The sequence below is a fragment of the Zea mays genome, chromosome 7 (assembly GCF_902167145.1).
Source record: "Zea mays cultivar B73 chromosome 7, Zm-B73-REFERENCE-NAM-5.0, whole genome shotgun sequence".
Taxonomy (NCBI): Eukaryota; Viridiplantae; Streptophyta; class Magnoliopsida; order Poales; family Poaceae; genus Zea; species Zea mays.
This window is the reverse complement of record NC_050102.1, coordinates 31,131,919-31,150,243: the sequence shown is the minus strand read 5'-3', so window position 1 is coordinate 31,150,243 and position 18,325 is coordinate 31,131,919. Positions and strand designations below refer to the sequence as shown.

At 56.6% G+C, this 18,325-nt stretch overlaps 1 long non-coding RNA gene across 1 annotated transcript; it reads right to left on the bottom strand.

Annotated features, from left to right (window-relative positions):
* Positions 1-11,264: 11,264 nt before the first annotated feature.
* On the bottom strand, positions 11,265-13,445 carry LOC109940944 (uncharacterized). The gene is made up of 3 exons (XR_002263726.2): positions 12,413-13,445; positions 11,719-11,828; positions 11,265-11,555 (listed from the first exon to the last, which is right to left on the bottom strand). It is a non-coding gene; the product is annotated as an uncharacterized lncRNA (long non-coding RNA).
* Between the last annotated feature and the right edge of the window lie 4,880 nt (positions 13,446-18,325).

Genomic DNA, 18,325 nt, shown 5'->3' with positions numbered 1-18,325 from the left:
AAGGATCCTTTTCGGGGTATCCCCCTTTCCCGGTCCCTGTTGTAAGAGAGAGAAAGAGGAAAAAGGAAAAGGATACGAAATCGAATGATGTGGCGTACCTTTTTTGACGCGGTCATTATGGCGAAGGCGAAGCGTCGCTCGCTTCCCCTGCCAGAGGCGCCGCCTTTCCCGCCGCGGAGTTAATGCGATGGGGCGTGCGGTTCGCGGGGCGGCCGTTGCGCGTGCGCGAGCCGTTCGAGGAACGAAACACGGGCGCGTTGTCTTCACGCCGTGAGAGAGGGTTCTCTCGCTGCCCCCAGATGGGACGTAAGCTTGGCTGACGACGTGACCGATGTTCCTGCCCGCCTGCCACCGCCATTACTGCCGGCCCATTTTTGGCTGTATTGACCGTCGCGCCAGGCTAGCGCTGCTGGGTCGTGCGCTGGGTCGCCTCGAGTCGCGGTACTGGTTCCGCAGTCGAGGAGGCGCGGTAGTGGTGCGGGTGGCGGCGCAGTTGCTTGCACGTAGCGACCGGTGCGCCGGTTGCATGACGCGTGGGCGTGGCCCCCATGCTGGGTGCGTTGGAAGTCGGAGGGGCGCGCCCACTTGGCGCGGTCGCATGCCGCCTGCATGGCTGCCCGCCCTTTCACCCGCTGGTCTGGGCGAAAGTGGAGGGACGCTTGTAACCGCTGGACGGTTGCATGCACCGCGCGCGGCGGTTTGGCTTCTTCTGCCCTGGGCCAGCTTGCATGACGCGTGGGACCCAGCCCTCGCGCCGTAGGGGGAGGACCTTGGAGCGTGTTGGAGAAGACTCAGCCCATGACGGCTGGGGACACAAGTAGGGAGAGTCGCCTTTAAAAGGAGGGTGACCCCCTTGAAAGGCGACCATGTCTTCGCGCTCCCTTATGCATCGTGTCTTTCCACCTTCCGAGCCCCCGGATGGGGGACACCCGCAATCCTTTCACCTTGTCGTTGGAGGAACGCAACTCCGTGGGAGTCGGTACCTTTCAACCATCGTTCGGCTTCAAGGATTTTCATCACGCGGCCCGGCTGCATCCCCTTGCCGGTGGTCACCCGAGACGGTGACCACCAGCCCCTGGATGGGGAGAGGCAAACCAGGCTGCGTTCTTGGTCCCGCCCTCAGCTTCAAGGATGTTCATCATCCTTGATGGGGCAGAGAGCGAGGCGAGCCGGGGCTCTACCTCCCGCGCGGGTCGGCTGGCCACCTCCTCTTCCAGCTTCTGGTGGTGGAAACCATCCTCCGGCTCTGCGGAGGAGGCATCCTCCAGCCATGCCGGGGAAGGCGAACTGTTGCTGCCCAGCTAGGATGCAACATTCCGCCCTCTTCCTCGCTTTCGTGGTGAGGGTGGGAGCGAGGACCTGCCGGTGCGCTTCGGAGCGGCCCGCGTTTGCCAGCACGGAGTCGGTGCTGACGTGGTGGTAGCCGGAGGAAGCTTCCCCACCGTCGAGGCTGTAAGTACCGCCTACGGGCCGGCCTCCGGCTCTTTGGCTTTGATGGCTGGTTCGTATCCCTTGAGCGGGGACGCGAACGAGAGCCTTTCGGTGGCTGCGTCCGTCCTGGGACCATGGCTGCTGCTGCAGAGGTCGTCGGCGAGTCGCCCGGAACTTGTCGCCCCGCAGGCTCCCCGGTGCGGAGGTTGTTCATACCCGCGGGGACGGAACCGGAGTTCCATTTGTGATGGCACCTTGAATGCTGGTCTTTTGTTCATTGTGGCTGTCGGGGCCTGAACGTGTATGTATTTTTGGCACGGAGCCGTGTTTTTTTCCTCATTTTCGAGCACTAAGACTCGCCTGTTGGTTGTCTGAACCGCTTCACCAAGTGTGAGTCGCCCCGTGCAAAGGTGACGAGTGAGGTATCCGTATCCCGGAGGCGTAGGAGTCCCTCGGCTCTGTCGGCCTTGCTGTCCGAGGCTTCTCTTGCTTAGTTAAAGGAACCCCTCGGCCGCTCTTCGATGAGCCAAAGCCAGGGGTAGCGGTGTCAGCACGGACAGAGGCAGAGTTGGCTCGAAAAGAAGACTTGGTCGGCCGGAGCTTGACCGGGTCGTCCGTTAGCGGGACCGACGCCGGAGTTGATCTGCCGAGGCCTCGGGCCGGGCTGATGTCTTCGGGGGACAGCTGGCCGAGGCCTCGGGGTGACCAGCCGAGCCGCCTGCTCGAGCCGGATTCTTGGAGGAAACCCAGGCGGCGATGGCCCGGGCGTGAGGATGAAGTCGTCCTTCAGAGTGGAAATCCTCGGACCACGTCGCCGTCGGGGGCTAGGTCGGACCTCGCCGAAGGTGTAGTCGACGCTGAGGGTGCTGCTGCTCCCTTCAACTGTCAAGATTCGAGCCTGCCGGATCGAATTATCTTGTAGTGTGTGTTTTCTGCGGCCGCCGAGGCCCAAACACACCCTCGCCGTGTTGTAAAGTTGCGCTTCTTTTCCTCTTGTTTCGAGTATCTAGACTTTTTTGTCGGTAACAGAATTGTCTGTGCGAGCGAGAGTTGCTTTTCACGGAAGGTGATGAGTGAGGTATCCGTATCCCGGAGGCGTAGGAATCCCTCGGCTCGGTCGGCCTTGCAGCTTACGCGCGCTCTTGCCCGTCCATGGGGTTCTGTCATCGACGCAGTCGAGAAGGCCCGAAGAATCGCTTCGGCAGAGGAACTTTCGAGCGTGAAGACTTGTTCGATCCGCGGAGTCACCTATCCGAACGCGAGTTACTTATCGCAGAAGGTGATGAGTGAGGTATCCGTATCCCGGAGGCGTAGGAGTCCCTCGGCTCGGTCAGCCTTGGCTGCTTACGTGTACTCCGTCGTTTTCAGGATCCACCTTCGAAGTAGTCAAAAAGCACGAAAGACATTCTGGCATAAAGGATCTTTTTTCGAGGAAAATTTCGACGCAGAGGGGGTTCCCCCCTTTTAGCCCCCAAGGGAGGGTCGGGCTTTGCCGAGGCAAGGCTGACCCTTCCTTGATGACTAAAGTTTGTGTGGGAGCGAGGTATATGAACAACTTGAAAACATCTTAAGGGTAGAAGCGACGTAGCTGTTGGATGTTCCAAGCGTTGCTGTAGACCTCGCCTTGACTGTTGGCCAGCTTGTACGTTCCGGGCTTCAGAACTTTGGCAATGACGAATGGCCCTTCCCAGGGAGGCATGAGCTTGTGCCACCCTCGGGCGTCCTGTCGCAGCCGAAGCACCAGGTCGCCCACCTGGAGGTCTCGGGACCGGACCCCTCGGGCGTGGTAGCGTCGCAGGGACTGCTGGTACCGCGCCGAGTGTAGTAAGGCCTTGTCCCGAGCCTCTTCCAGCTGGTCCAGCGAATCTTCTCGACTAACTTGGTTGCTTTGGTCGGCATAGGCCCTCGTCCTCGAGGAACCGTATTCTAAGTCTGTGGGCAAGATGGCCTCGGCCCCATAGACTAGAAAGAACGGTGTGAAGCTCGTGGCTCGGCTCGGCGTTGTCCTCAGGCTCCAGACCACCGAGGGGAGTTCCTTCACCCATCACTTGCCGAACTTGTTGAGGTCGTTGTAGATCCGAGGCTTGAGCCCTTGTAGAATCATGCCATTGGCACGCTCTACTTGCCCATTCGTCATGGGGTGAGCCACGGTGGCCCAGTCCACCCGGATGTGGTGATCCTCGCAGAAGTCCAGGAACTTTCTGCCGGTGAACTGGGTGCCATTGTCGGTGATGATGGAGTTCGGGACCCCAAAACGATGGATCATGTTGGTGAAGAACGCCACCGCCTGCTCGGACCTGATGCTGTTTAGGGGTCGGACCTCAATCCACTTGGAGAATTTGTCGATGGCGACCAACAGGTGCGTGTAGCCCCCGGGTGCCTTCTGCAAGGGGCCGACGAGGTCCAGACCCCACACAGCAAAAGGCTAGGTGATGGGTATTGTCTGCAGAGCCTGAGCAGGTAGGTGGGTCTGCCTTGTGTAGAACTGACACCCTTCGCAGGTGCAGACAATTCTAGTGGCGTCGGCCACCGTCGTCGGCCAGTAGAAACCTTGTCGGAAGGCGTTTCCAACAAGGGCTCGAGGTGCTGCGTGATGGCCGCAAGCCCCCGAGTGTATCTCTAGTAGGAGCTCCTGGCCTTCGGCGATGGAGATGCATCGCTGGAGGATGCCTGAGGGGCTGCGGTGGTAGAGCTCCTTCCCATCTCCCAGCAAGACGAATGACTTGGCGCGCCGCGCCAACCGCCGAGCTTCGGCTCGATCAAGGGGTAGCTCTCCTCGGTGGAGATATTGCAGGTACGGGGCCTGCAAGTTTTGATTAGGTGTGACCCCGCTTCGCTCTTCTTCGACGCGCAGTGCCTCACCCTCGGGGGCCGAGGGTACCTCGGGCTGAACCGAGGATGCCTCGGGCCGAGCCGAGGGTGCCTCGGACTGAGCCAAGGGTACCTCGGGCTGGGCCGAGGGTGCCTCGGGCTCGGGCGTGTCGTCGATCTTGACGGAGGGTTGATGCAGGTCTCGGGAGAAGACGTCCGGGGGAACCGCTGTTCGCCCCGAGGCTATTTTAGCCAGCTCGTCCGCAGTCTCGTTGTAGCGCCGGGCGATGTGGTTGAGCTCGAGCCCGTAGAACTTGTCTTCCAGGCACCGAACCTCATCGCAGTAGGCCTCCATCTTCGGGTCGCGGCACTGGGAGTTCTTCATGACTTGGTCGATGACGAGCTGCGAGTCACCGCGAGCGTCGAGGCGTCGGACCCCTAGCTCGATGGCGATCCGCAACCCGTTGACCAGAGCCTCGTACTCAGCCACATTGTTGGACGCCGGGAAATGGAGGCGTAGCACGTAGCGTAGATGCTTTCCGAGGGGCGAGATGAAGAGTAGGCCTGCGCCGGCTCCTGTCTTCATCAGCGACCCGTCGAAGAACATGGTCCAGAGCTCCGGTTGGATCGGAGCTGTTGGGAGCTGGGTGTCGACCCATTCAGCCACGAAGTCCGCCAAGACCTGGGACTTGATGGCCTTCCAAGGGGCGAACGAGATTGTTTCACCCATGATTTCCACCGCCCACTTTGCGATTCTACCCGAGGCCTCTTGGCACTGGATGATCTCCCCCAGGGGGAAGGATGACACCAGAGTTACCGGATGAGACTCGAAGTAGTGTCGCAACTTCCGCCGCGTCAGGATCACCGCGTATAGCAGCTTCTTAACTTGTGGGTAGCGGATCTTGGTCTTGGACAATACCTCGCTGGTGAAGTAGACTGGCCTCTGGACGGGCAATGCATGCCCCTCTTCTCGTCTCTCAACCACAATCGCGACGCTAAGCACCTGAGTGGTCGCGGCGACGTAGATCAAGAGGGCTTCTCCGGCAGCGGGGGGCACCAAGATGGGTGCATTCGTGAGGAGCGCCTTCAGGTTCTCGAGGGCTTCCTCAGCCTCAGGGGTCCAAGTGAAACACTCGACCTTCCTTAAGAGGCGGTACAGAGGCAGGCCTCTTTCGCCGAGGCGTGAGATGAAGCGGCTCAGAGCCGCAAGACATCCCATGACTCTCTGTACGCTTTTCAAGTCCTTGATGGGCCCCATGTTGGTGATGGCTGCGATCTTCTCCGGGTTGGCTTCGATGCCCCGCTCGGAGACGATGAACCCCAAGAGCATGCCCCGGGGCACCCCGAAGACACACTTTTCGGGATTGAGCTTCACGCCTTTCGCCTTGAGACATCGGAATGTCACTTCAAGGTCGGAAAGGAGGTCGGAGGCTTTCCTCGTATTGACTACGATGTCATCGACGTAGGCCTCGACCGTCCGGCCAATGTGTTGGCTGAACACATGGTTCATGCACCGCTGGTACGTCGCACCCGCATTCCTCAAGCCGAACAGCATGGTGACATAGTAGTACATGCCGAAGGGCGTGATGAAAGAAGTCGCGAGTTGGTCGGACTCCTTCATCCTGATTTGGTGATACCCTGAGTAGGCATCGAGGAAAGACAGGGTTTCGCACCTAGCAGTGGAATCCACGATTTGATCGATGCGAGGCAGAGGGTAGGGAACCTTCGGACATGCTATGTTTAGACCAGTGTAGTCTACACACATCCGCCATTTCCCTCCTTTCTTTCTCACAAGCACAGGGTTGGCAAGCCATTCGGGATGGAATACCTCTTTGATGAACCCTGTCGCCATTAGCTTGTGGATCTCCTCGCCTATGGCTCTGCGCTTTTCTTCGTCGAATCGGCGTAGAGGCTGCTTGACGGGTCGGGCTCCGGCTCGGATATCCAGCGAGTGCTCGGTGACATTCCTTGGTATGCCGGGCATGTCCGAGGGACTCCACGCGAAAACATCGGCGTTCGCGTGGAGAAAGTCGACGAGCACTGCTTCCTATTTGGGATCGAGCTCGGAGCCGATCCGAATCTGCTTGGAGGCGTCGCTGCCGGGGTTGAGGGGGACGGACTTAACCGTCTCCGCTGGCTCTAAGTTGCCGCCGTGACGCATCACGTCTGGCACCTCCTTAGAGAGGCTCTCCAGGTCGGCGATGAGGGCCTCGGCGTACTCCACGCACTCGACGTCGCATTCGAACGCGTGTCGGTACGTGGGGCCGACGGTGATGACCCCGTTGGGGCCCGACATCTTGAGCTTGAGGTAGGTGTAGTTGGGGATGACCATGAACTTCGCGTAGCATGGCCTCCCCAGTACTGCGTGGTAGGTTCCTCGGAACCCGACCACCTCGAACGTGAGGGTCTCCCTTCGGAAGTTGGAGGGTGCTCCGAAGCAGACGGGAAGGTCGAGTTGTCCGAGGGGCTGGACGCGCTTCCCGGGGATGATCCCGTGGAAAGGCGCAGCGCCTGCCCGGACTGAGGTCAGATCAACTCGCAGGAGCCCGAGGGTCTCGGCGTAGATGATGTTGAGGCTGCTGCCTCCGTCCATGAGGACCTTGGTGAGCCTGACGTCGCCGATGATGGGGTCGACAACGAGCGGGTATTTCCCCAGGCTCGGCACGTGGTCGGGGTGGTCGGCTCGGTCGAAGGTGATGGGCTTGTCGGACCAGTCTAGGTAGACTGGCGCCGCCACCTTCACCGAACAGACCTCCCGACGCTCTTACTTGCGGTGCCGAGCCGAGGCGTTCGCCACTTTCCCACCGTAGATCATGAAGCAGTCGCGGACCTCGGGGAACTCTCCTGCCTGGTGATCTTCCTTCTTGTCGTCGTCGCGAGCCCTGCCACCCTCCGCGGGTGGCCCGGCCCTATGGAAGTGGCGCCGAAGCATGGCGCACTCCTCAAGGGTGTGCTTGACGGGCCCCTGATGATAGGGGCATGGCTCCTTGAGCATCTTGTCGAAGAGGTTGGCACCTCCGGGGGGTTTCCGAGGGTTCTTGTACTCGGCGGCGGCGACAAGGTCCGCGTCGGCGGCGTCGTGTTTCGCTTGCGACTTCTTCTTGGCGCAGCGCTGAGTTGACGCCTCGGGGGCATCTTCCGGTGGGCGGCCCTGGGGCTGCTTCTCCTTCCGAAAGATAGCCTCAACCGCCTCCTGGCCAGAGGCGAACTTGGTGGCGATGTCCATCAGCTCGCTCGCCCTGGTGGGGGTCTTGCGACCCAGCTTGCTCACCAGGTCGCGGCAGGTGGTGCCGGTGAGGAATGCGCCGATGACATCCGAATCGGTGATGTTGGGCAGCTCGGTGCGCTGCTTCGAGAATCGCCGGATGTAGTCCCGGAGAGACTCTCTCGCTGCTGCCGACAGCTTCGGAGGTCCTAGGAGTTTCCAGGGCGTACGTACGTGCCCTGGAAATTGCCGGCGAAGGCTTGGACCAGGTCGTCCCAGTTGGAGATCTGCCCCGGAGGCAGGTGCTCCAACCAGGCGCGAGCGGTGTCGGAGAGGAATAGGGGGAGGTTGCGGATGATGAGGTTGTCATCGTCCGTTCCACCCAGTTGGCAGGCCAGCCGGTAGTCCGCGAGCCACAGTTCTGGTCTCGTCTCCCCCGAGTACTTTGTGATAGTAGTCGGGGGTCGGAACCGGGTCGGGAACGGCGCCCGTCGTATGGCGCGGCTGAAAGCCTGCGGACCGGGTGGTTCGAGCGAGGGACTCCGATCCTCCCCGCTGTCGTAGCGTCCTCCACGCCTGGGGTGGTAGCCTCGGCGCACCCTCTCGTTGAGGTGGGCCCCACGGTCGCGGTGATGGTGCTCGTTGCCGAGGCGACCTGGGGCCGCAGGCGCTGTGTTGCGCGTGCGCCCGGTGTGGACCGAGGCTTCCCGCATGAATCGGGAAGTCGGCGCGATGTTCCGAGGGGTACCCCTGCCTTCGAGAGGCGGAGCTTTCGGCCCGTCGGACCGCAGTGCCTTCCAGGAGATTCTTGAGCTCTTCCTGGATTCATCGCCCCTCGGTGGTTGATGGCTCCGGCATCGCGCGGAGGAGCATTGCCGCTGCATCCAGGTTCTGGCCGACTCCATTGGAAGCGGGTGGCGGCCTCATCCTGACATCGTCGGCGATGCGGTGCTGGAAACCCTGGGGTAGATGACGCATTTCTCCGGCCGGAGGTTGGCCCGCCCATTCCTGCCCGACGTCTCGGCGGATTGGCTCAAGTGTTCCTGCTCCCTCGTCGAGCCTGGCCTGCACCCCGCGGATTTGCTCGAGCTGTGGGTCATGACCCCCCGCCTGAACGGGGACCACTGCTAGCTCCCGTAGGATGTCAACGCGAGGCACAGGCCTAGGTAGATCACCATTCTCCGGCATACCAAGATGGTTGCCTTCAGAGGGACCCCCTAGATCGACGTGGAAACATTCACAACTTGGGCCGCAGACCTCGTCGCCGAGGCTGCGGCTACCGTCGGAACAGTCGGAAAGGCAGTAGTCGCATGCGGTCATGAAGTCCCGCATGGCACTGGGGTTACCAAGTCCGGAGAAATCCCAACAGAAGTCGGGCTCGTCATCTTCCTCGGACCCCGAGGGCCCGTAGGTCGAGACGTCCGTCAGCCGGTCCCAGGGTGACCGCATACGAAACCCCAGAGGGTTTGGACTCGCCTCTACGAGAGCGTCCGCCAAAGCGAAGCCGCTTGGCGGGTCGAAGCTGAATCCAAGGGGCGTGAGATGGGAATCGGTCGGTACCTCTTGGTCGACGGGCGGTGATGAAGTCACGTCAGGGACTGACTGCACCGTCGTCTCAGGTACGAGAGTGATGCCCAGCAAGCCTTTCGCGAGCGTGCTGGCGTCGTCCATTTGCTTGGAATTGGCGTGTTGCGGGGAGACGGCGCTCGTCTTCATCTCAAACGCGAGGTCGATGCCCGACGCGCCCCCCGTTGGGGCGCCGGCGCCGTCGACCCGCTCGACAGCCGACGAGGTGCCGCCTCCTCCTTGGCCTTGGTTGCCCCGCCTCCTCCTCCGTCGGCGGGGGAGAGGGCGGGGTGAACTCGAATGTTGTCCTTCCACCACACGAGGAAGGCGTCGTCGATTCCACCGCCGGCGGGCGGGCTGTCGGCCGCCATTGTCGCTGTCGCACGGCGGGGGAAGGAGTATCATGTCGTAGCTGCCATCAAGGGACATGAACTCAAGACTCCTGAAACGGAGCACCGTCCCGGGCTGGAGAGGTTGCTGGAGACTGCCCATCTGGAGCTTGACGGGAAGCTATTCGTCAACACGCAGCAGGCCCCTACCTGGCGCGCCAACTGTCGGCGTTTCGAGACCGGGGGGTCCCTGGGCCGACGAGTGAAATGTCGCCGCGTGCCCCAGCCCAGATGGGTCGGCGCGAGACGAAGCACGAAGGGGGGAACCAAAGGAGGGAGCTTGGCAAAAAGGGGAAACCCGCGGCCTTCGTGTTGTCCTGCGCCCAGGTCGGGTGTGCTTGCAGTAGGGGGTTACAAGCGTTCGCGTGGGAGAGAGCGAGGGACTCTACGCGCCGTCCCATCTTCCCGCGCGGCCAACCCTCTGTAAGAGGGCCCTGGTCCTTCATTTTATAGGCGTGAGGAGAGGATCCAGGTGTACAACGGGGGGTGTAGCAGAGTGCTACGTGTCTAGCAGAGGAGAGCTAGCGCCCTAAGTACACGCCATCGTGGCGGCCGGAGAGGTTTTGGCACCCGGTTCGTGTGGTGTCGTGGCCGTTGGAGGAGCGCTGGAGCCTGGCGGAAGGACAGCTGTCGGAGCTGTCGAGTCCTTGCTGACGTCCTCTTGCTTCCGTAAGGGGGTTGAGAGCCGCCGTCGTCATAGAGCGTGCGGGGCGCCATCATTACTTGTCTGGCGGAGCGAGCCAGATGGGACGCCGGTCTTGTTCCCGATAGCCTGAGTCAGCTTGGCGTAGGGTAATGATGGCGCCTCCTGTTGACGTGGTCGGTCCGTGCCCTAGGTTGGGCGATGTGGAGGCTCCTCCGAGGTCGAGGTCGAATCTGTCTTCCGTGGCCGAGGTCGAGTCCGAGCCACTGGGTCGGGCGAGGCGGAGACCGTCGGCTGAGGCCAGGGCTGAGTCCGAGCCCTGGGGTCGGGCGAAGCGGAGTTCGTCGTCTTCCGGGGCTGAGCCCGAGTCCGAGCCCTGGGTCGGGCGGAGCAGAGTTCGCCGTCTTCCGGGGCTGAGCCCGAGTCCGAGCCCTGGGTCGGGCGAAGCGGAGTTTCCTATGGTGCCTGAGGCCGGGCCTGACTGCCTGTCAGCCTCACTCTGTCGAGTGGCGCAGCAGTCGGAGCGGCGCAGGCGGCGCTGTCCTTCTGTCAGGCCGGTCAGTGGAGCGGCGAAGTGACTGCGGTCACTTCGACTCTGTCGACTGGAGGACGTGCGTCAGGATAAAGGTGTCAGGCCGCCTTTGCATTAAATGCCCCTGCGACTTGGTCGGTTGGCGTGGCGATCTGGCCAGGGTTGCTTCTTGGCGAAGACTGGGCCTCGGGCGAGCCGGAAGTATGTTCGTCGCTGGATGGGGGCCTCGGGCGAGACGGAGATCCTCCGGGGTCGGATGCCCTTGTCCGAGGCTGAGCTCGGGCGAGGCGTGATCGAGTCCCTCGAATGGACCGATCCCTGACTTAGTCGCACCCATCAAGCCTTTGCAGCTTTGTGCTGATGGGGGTTACCAGCTGAGAATTAGGAGCCTTGAGGGTACCCCTAATTATGGTCCTCGACACTAAGTATAAGGAGCTAGAAAAGCCGAACCATTTTTAAGCTAAGTTGCATGGCATTGAACAAATGTTAAAGCCATTGATTTAAATACTTGGACTGATAGTAAAATATTTACTACCACCACCAAGGCCATATACTAACCCGATACACGTCCATTGGTGGATATGTAGGCCAATAGCTGTAAAGCAAATATATTTTATCAGAACTACACAAACATGACCAACATCAAAAGGCCAGCTTGTCATGCTAGGACTCTAGAGACATGAATGAGATCAAGTCTCCAAAGCTATGAACATGTTGTAACAAGAGCTAGTATCAAAGCAATGTGGCAAAAAATATTTACCCTATTGTAAGCACATGGCCACTTATTTCAATGCTGGAGGGAAGCCTTGTCCTAGCTCGAGATGATTGCCTCAATGAATCATTTATTTCTTTGGACAACTCAAGTCCTATAAAACGAGATAGATGCAGCGTCCACCTGCTTTGTCGTTGCGTTCGCCGCCACGGTGTCGACGTCAAACTCCAGTCCCACTATTGTCCCCAAATCAATACCATACATACCTGATATATTACTATTTATCAGTCAGCATTTAGAAAATTAGGGAACTCATCATTCAAAATTGTAAACAATTGGTAATGTATTACTATTTAGTAGTAGCCTGAACCGCTACACCTAAAGGTTGTACTCTGCAGGAATGGAAAGTAGTAGACGGAACAGCTGCACCTGGTGGTTATGCTCCCGCGTCGCCGCCGCATCGCCCACCTTTTTGTCGCTGCGACCTAGAGATGCAAGTCAAACTTTGGCAACCTTTGTCTTGGCACAAAGCAGGAGGTCTAGCAAAACAATATACAAGTCAGTATCAGTTAGCAAGAACATGCATTAAAAAATAAAACAAAACAACAAGTGAAGCAAATTCTCCTCTAATACAATGAGGTGCGACTCTCCTAGTTGTTCTAGGAAATAAGCAAAGAAAATTACAGATGAGCTTATACTGAATGATCAGCTCTGGCAATGCACATTATTGCAGAAAACAGTTGGTTACCAGTTTTACAAATGTGTAGACCTTTCTGTTTAAGTAGTTATATGCTTGGCAAATATTCTAAAATGTTCCACATGATCAAATTCCAAATTCAATGACCAAATGATTACTTACAATGACTGCATATATACTTTTGCTCAGAAATAAGTCTTGAATCCTAGCCTTTGGAAAGCTACGTAGTAATTCAATATACTCCTAGAAAAATTAACTTAAATCTCAATTGCTGTCATCTAATACAATGAGCTGCATATATATAGTGAAATAAATGGGACGCATTAGTACCATGATGAAGTGACCAACCTCAAAGTACAGAATTTCGTGAAGAGTACTTGTCTAAGATGTAAAGTACATGTAGCACGTTCATCTACATACAGATACCTCTAAAGAAGCCTTCAACTTCTTAATCTTCATAGCTTGTGTGCAAGCCGGTTCATGTGATTCCTACAATCGCTTTACTACCCCACTCAGTTTTGTCTTCTCTTTGGAAACATGTTTCTAACATCATGAAGAGAATAAATTTAAGAGGCACCAGACAAAGAACTCATAAATATAACAAGACCAAGGCAACACGTCCATTTCAAATTCCTCCCTGATTGAACCTCTGCAGGCACCTCACGTAGACTTGGAGATGGTCGACCACTTGAACGCGCAGCTCGTTCCCCTTGAGGGCTGGAGGAAGGCTTGGCCGACACAGGCGTGACTAAGATGGTGGAGGAGTAGTTAAGGAGACAGCGGGGTCACGGAATGGCCGACGCATGATCCTGTAAAGAGGCAGTGGTGGCTTTCTAAGGGTTCCCCATGTCGATGGGCGTCCTTCGGCACCACCGTAGTTGTAGAATACGCCAAATAGGTGCGCTGATAGGAGGATAACATCGGCATCGAGGCCTAGGCCGTCAAGGTCCCAACGACTGGCGAGTAGGCACACTGGCACGTCGGTGAACACATCAGGCGGCGACGGTGTGTCCATAGAAGACGCCAAACAGGTGGCAGGCAGACAGAGCGCGTTGGCATCAAGGCCCAGACCGTCGAAATCCCAACGGCTGGTGAGAAGGCGCACTGGCACGTCGGCGAACACATCAGGTGACGATAGCAAGGCGGCGCAGGGCGCTAGATCGACTGAAAGGGAAATAAAGAAAGGGAAGATGGAGATGTCCAGATCCGGTCACTTATCAGTGCGACGCTCCTAGATCCGGCCCCCGGAAGCAGCATAGAGACGATGGCAACTCAGGCTTCCGCTTTAGACCAGACGTCGATGGCTGGGGACGGTCGTCTTGCCCTCTGCCGGCGCATGGCCGCGCGAGGGAGTCTAGCGCCGGAGAAGTCATGCTCGAGAGAGGAGGGGAGCGTTGAGAGAGGAGGTGAGGAGAGGTTGTGGTGCGTGCCCTACCGAGCGCACGCGCGTAGGGGCTGGGGGCTGGGGCCTGGGGCTAGAGCTGGGGCGGCGAGGGAGTGGAGGACAAGGGAGGAGGCCGAGGTAGGCAGACAGTTGCTCATCCCCGACTCGTGCGGAGACAGGACGAGGCCTAACCGGATCGGCAGGGCGAGGCAGGCGTGGACGGAGGAGGGTTGAAGCCGACGGATGGACGATCGAGATCGACGGAAGGCAGAACAAGGGAGAGGCAGGCTACCCTTGTAGCCTTAATAAGTAGTAAAGATATTAGAGCAAAGTGATACTAACGCCACAAGGAAACACTTCAGGGAGCTTGATGGTCAAATCACTATTGAACCTATGCAGATGTTTGTGTAAATACTACAAAGATATGTTGTCCTAGATTAAATGTTTGTGGGCCTCTATGTCTTTTTACCATGTAATTTAAGCAAAGTATTAATTAAAAAGCTATGCAGGTTACAACTCTCCATATGAGTAAATAATAGTTATACAAATAAATAAATAATTCTCATGTTATCAAATCTCTTCATGTTCCAACATTGTAAATGCCGACTTTTCTAGGCTCTGCCTTGTTGAACGCTTTCACATGAGCACCAACTAAATTTGTGACATTTATTTATGTAACAAATAGCTAAAGAGCATTACAATACATGTAATTTCAGTTTTAAATGTTGAACAACATAGAATATGAAAGAGTACATTCAGAATAGAGAAGAGTCACCCAAGTATTACCTAAAAAAGAAAATACTGGTAGTGGTCATTGGAAAGGCCCTGAGGCGATTTGATTATCTAGTGCAAATCAATATCCATGAGTTCATAGACCAGGTGTACACATCCTTAAAGCTCTTCCTGTGTATTGGCATCATTATGTCCTTCAAATCAATATCATTCTCATGGCGGAGATGGCGAAGGAGTTTCTGCTCCCGCGCAAGGTCCGTAGTGCATCCACAAGGTTGTCAAAAAACTTTGTGCATCTTCTTTATTGCTACCTCATTTGTCTCACGATTGATAGATGAACAAACTATCCCATAAGCTCCTCGTCCGATGGGCTTGATTGACACATATTTGGTGTCCATCTCAAATAAGGTCTGCCACATATAGTAGTAATATTTTCCTTGGTTTCTGATTCCATTTGGAGGATCCACCACATTGCCATTTTCTACTAAGAAAATAAAAGAAAACAATTTAGTACACAACTCTATAAGCAATGGTTAAAAATAGAAAAATTGGAAGGACTACCGATGCAGAAAAACAAAGAATTAATAGAATTGAAGCCAAAGACCATATATAGTGTGGAAAGAGAAGTATATGAACAGGAACTATTTGTCAGTGAACTACACCACTAAAAAGGTGAAGGGGCAGAGGAGTAGATATTTTTTTTTCAAATCAGATCAAATTAATTCAACAGAGATCAGGTCCATACAGTGCTTGAGTTCACAACCACATTTCACTCCCACAGTATGGTGTCGTAAATGTATAGTCGTGCTCAAGTATAACCTGGTCAGAAGGCTTGCTGCAAGAAAACAAGTTAAAAGAACCTGTGCTTAGTATTTTTTAATGAACTCACAATTAACACATGATATTTTCATTATCTGTTTTTTTCAAAAAAGGCCAATATAAACACTTCATCTGATTTTTCAGCTAAGACTAATATAAACACCTCAGAGTTCTATTGTACTTCTCTTGAAAAAATGCATGATACGAAGTAAATAAATAAATTTAAATAAATCCATCAACAGATCTGTATTTTTTACCATAACTTCGAAAACTTTAAGACAAAGTGGACTGCTTTGAAATAGGGCAGGTAATGCCAAGCTAATCCAACATCTTTTACTATGAATGCTCAGTAGTATGAGTTGAGTACTAAAAGGAAGTACAATTATAGATAACATCCTCAACTTCCATTTTGCTGCAGCAGGAACCTCAGCAGGTGGCAATGCTTTTTCTTCCATGCCTGGAGTGCATCAAGCACATTGGTGGGAGGAGAGAGGGTAAGGGAGGGAGGGAGGGCAAGGGATCTGACTCACTGGAGCGTGCAGAAGATGTCCTGGATCTCGCCGTCCACCTGCTCGAGCTCGGGGCTCATGGTCATGGGCATTCACTCGCCATGGCTGGCTGGATCCCCCTCCACCCGGTGTCCGGTGGGTCACAGCGGTGGTTGTTGCTCTGTCTTCTCTGTTGGGTCACATTCACGGGATCATGGTCACAAGAGGGTGTATTCAAAAAAAATGTACCTTGGTGGCTGCAAACTATCCCAGAATCTCACAGTCGTCCACCCCGCCATCTTCGCAACCTTGAGGATGTCGCTAGATTGTGAACAAAAGCGAAGAAATTGGGCCACACCAAAATATCAATTACAAAATGTGCTGATCCCATCCTACAAGGGAATCGTCTTCCCATCCACATTCGTCAGGGTTGAGAACCCCAACATCCTCCAAGAGCGGATTGGAGCATCGAGGGGTCTGGCGGCTTTCTGAGCTTGAAGTGGTGCTGGGCGGCGAGACGGTGGTCTCCGAGAGCAGCCTCCACGAGGTCGACACGAGAGGCGGAGCAAGGAGAACGTGGGGACGGTGGTGGAGATGACAGAAGCAGTTGCCAGGGAGAAGATGTGAACACACAAATGGAGGCAGTAGTTGTTGGGAGGGACGCTGATGGTGGCCGGCGCGGCATCTGGCGGCATGGGCGAAAGCACGATGATTTCGGCGCGAGCGGAGCGGGGTTGGTTGGAGGCGGGGGCGGGGGTGGCGTTTGCGCGCGGCCAGAATCGTCGGAGGAGAGCTCGGGTGCATCATCCGCTCAAGCGAACCTTGAGGCAGGCAGCGGCGTAGCAAAGGAGAGCCCGTGCGCATCGATCTTCCGCTCCAGCGAACGTCGAGGCAGGCGGCGGCGTATGCGTGCGGGCTAAGACGACGGACATCAGGTGGCGGGTATGACGCTTGCGTGCGGCTGGATTTGGGGGAGGAGAGCCCACGCACGATTCTTTCTGCGTGAGCTAGGTGTGACAATTTTGGGTGAGGGTGAAGTCTGCAGGGCTGGTGGGTGGGATCGGAGAGCGGATGATGCCGCATAATCGGACGGCTTAGATCAATGAACGGTTGAACGGACGGCTAAGATTGTATAACGGCAGAACGACAAGCTACCCTTGCAGCCTTAATAGGTAGTAGAGATTCTAGCTCCGCCCCTGCCCAGTGCACACTCCTGCTCCATCGAACAGCGGCGTTGTCCGTGCCCCGTCCGCGGCACTGTCCGTGCCCTGTCCGGCTCTGTCGAACGCGTTGCTCAACAAATTCAGCAGCCTCCTCCTCCCTTGCCATGCGACTCCACTGTACGTCAAGGCCGACCTCTGCGCCCCTCGCCAAGCGGCTTCAGTGAACGGCAGGGCCGGCCTCCGCGCCCAGCAGCTCCATCACCGGTTGTAGTGACCGGCAGCTCCTTGCTCAAGTTGCTGCATATCCACTACGGACTTGTGCCGTGACTTGTTGAAACTCGTGGGCTGAAACTTGCTGAAATGTAGGAGCAATGTATGTTGAAACTTTCTGAAATTTAGGAGCAATGTATGCTAAAACTTGTTGCTGAAACTTGCTGATTTTATTTGTTGTAATGTAGGAGCAATGTATACTGAAACTTGCACATTTATTTAGGGAATGCAGTTCCTGTCGTAATACAAGCCTGAAGAAGTGTGCTAAAACTGAATTGCTTTGCTGCTGTATAAGCAATTCTCACGTAGCGTATCGGCGTGTCTCTGCTTGTTGTTTTATGGGGTCCAGGGTTTGATTCCTATCTTTGCATCTATAATCATTTTTTGTATTTGTCGGGGACCATAATTAGGGGTACCCTCAAGGCTCCTAAATCTCAGCTGGTAACCCCCATCAGCACAAAGCTGCAAAGGCCTGATGGGTGCGATTAAGTCAAGGATCGGTCCATTCAAGGGACGCGATCGCGCCTCGCCCGAGCCCAGCCTCGGGCAAGGGCAGCCGACCCCGGAGGGTTTACGTCTCACCCGAGGACCCCCTATGGCAACGAACGCACCTTCGGCTCGCGCGAGGCCCAGTCTTCACCAAGAAGCAACCTTGGCCAAATCCCCACGCCAACCGACCAAATCGCAGGGGCATTTAATGCAAAAGTGGCCTGACACCTTTATCCTGATGGGCGCCCTCCAGTTGACAGAGCCGAAGTGACCGTAGTCACTTCGCCGCTCCACTAACCGGTCTGACAAGAGGACAGCGCCGCCTGCGTTGCTCCGACTGTTGTGCCACTCGACAGAGTGAGGCTGACAGCAGCCAAGTCCGGCCTCAGGCGCCATAGGAAGCTCCGCTTCGCCCGACCCTAGGGCTCGGACTCGGGCTCAGCCCCGGAAGACGACGAACTCCGCTTCGCCCGACCCCAGGGCTCGGACTCGGGCTCAGCCCCGGAAGGCGACGAACTCCGCTTCGCCCGACCCTAGGGCTCAGACTCGGGCTCAGCCCCGGAAGACGACGAACTCCGCTTCGCCCGACCCCAGGGCTCGGACTCGGGCTCAGCCCCGGAAGACGACGAACTCCGCTTTGCCCGACCCCAGGGCTCGGACTCGGGCTTAGCCCCGAAAGACGACGAACTCGGGTCGGACTCGGGCTTAGCCCCGAAAGACGACGAACTCCGCTTCGCCCAACCCCAGGGCTCAGACTCGAGCTCAACCCTGGCATCAGCCGACGGTCTCCGCCTCGCCCGACCCGGGGGCTCGGACTCGACCTCGGCCTCGGAAGACAGACTCGACCTCGACCTCGGAGGAGCCTCCACCTCGCCCAACCGAGGGCTCGGACCGACCACGTCAACAGGAGGCGCCATCATTACCCTGCCCCAAGCTGACTCAGGCTACGGGGAACAAGACCGGCGTCCCACCTGGCTCGCTCCACTATGCGAGT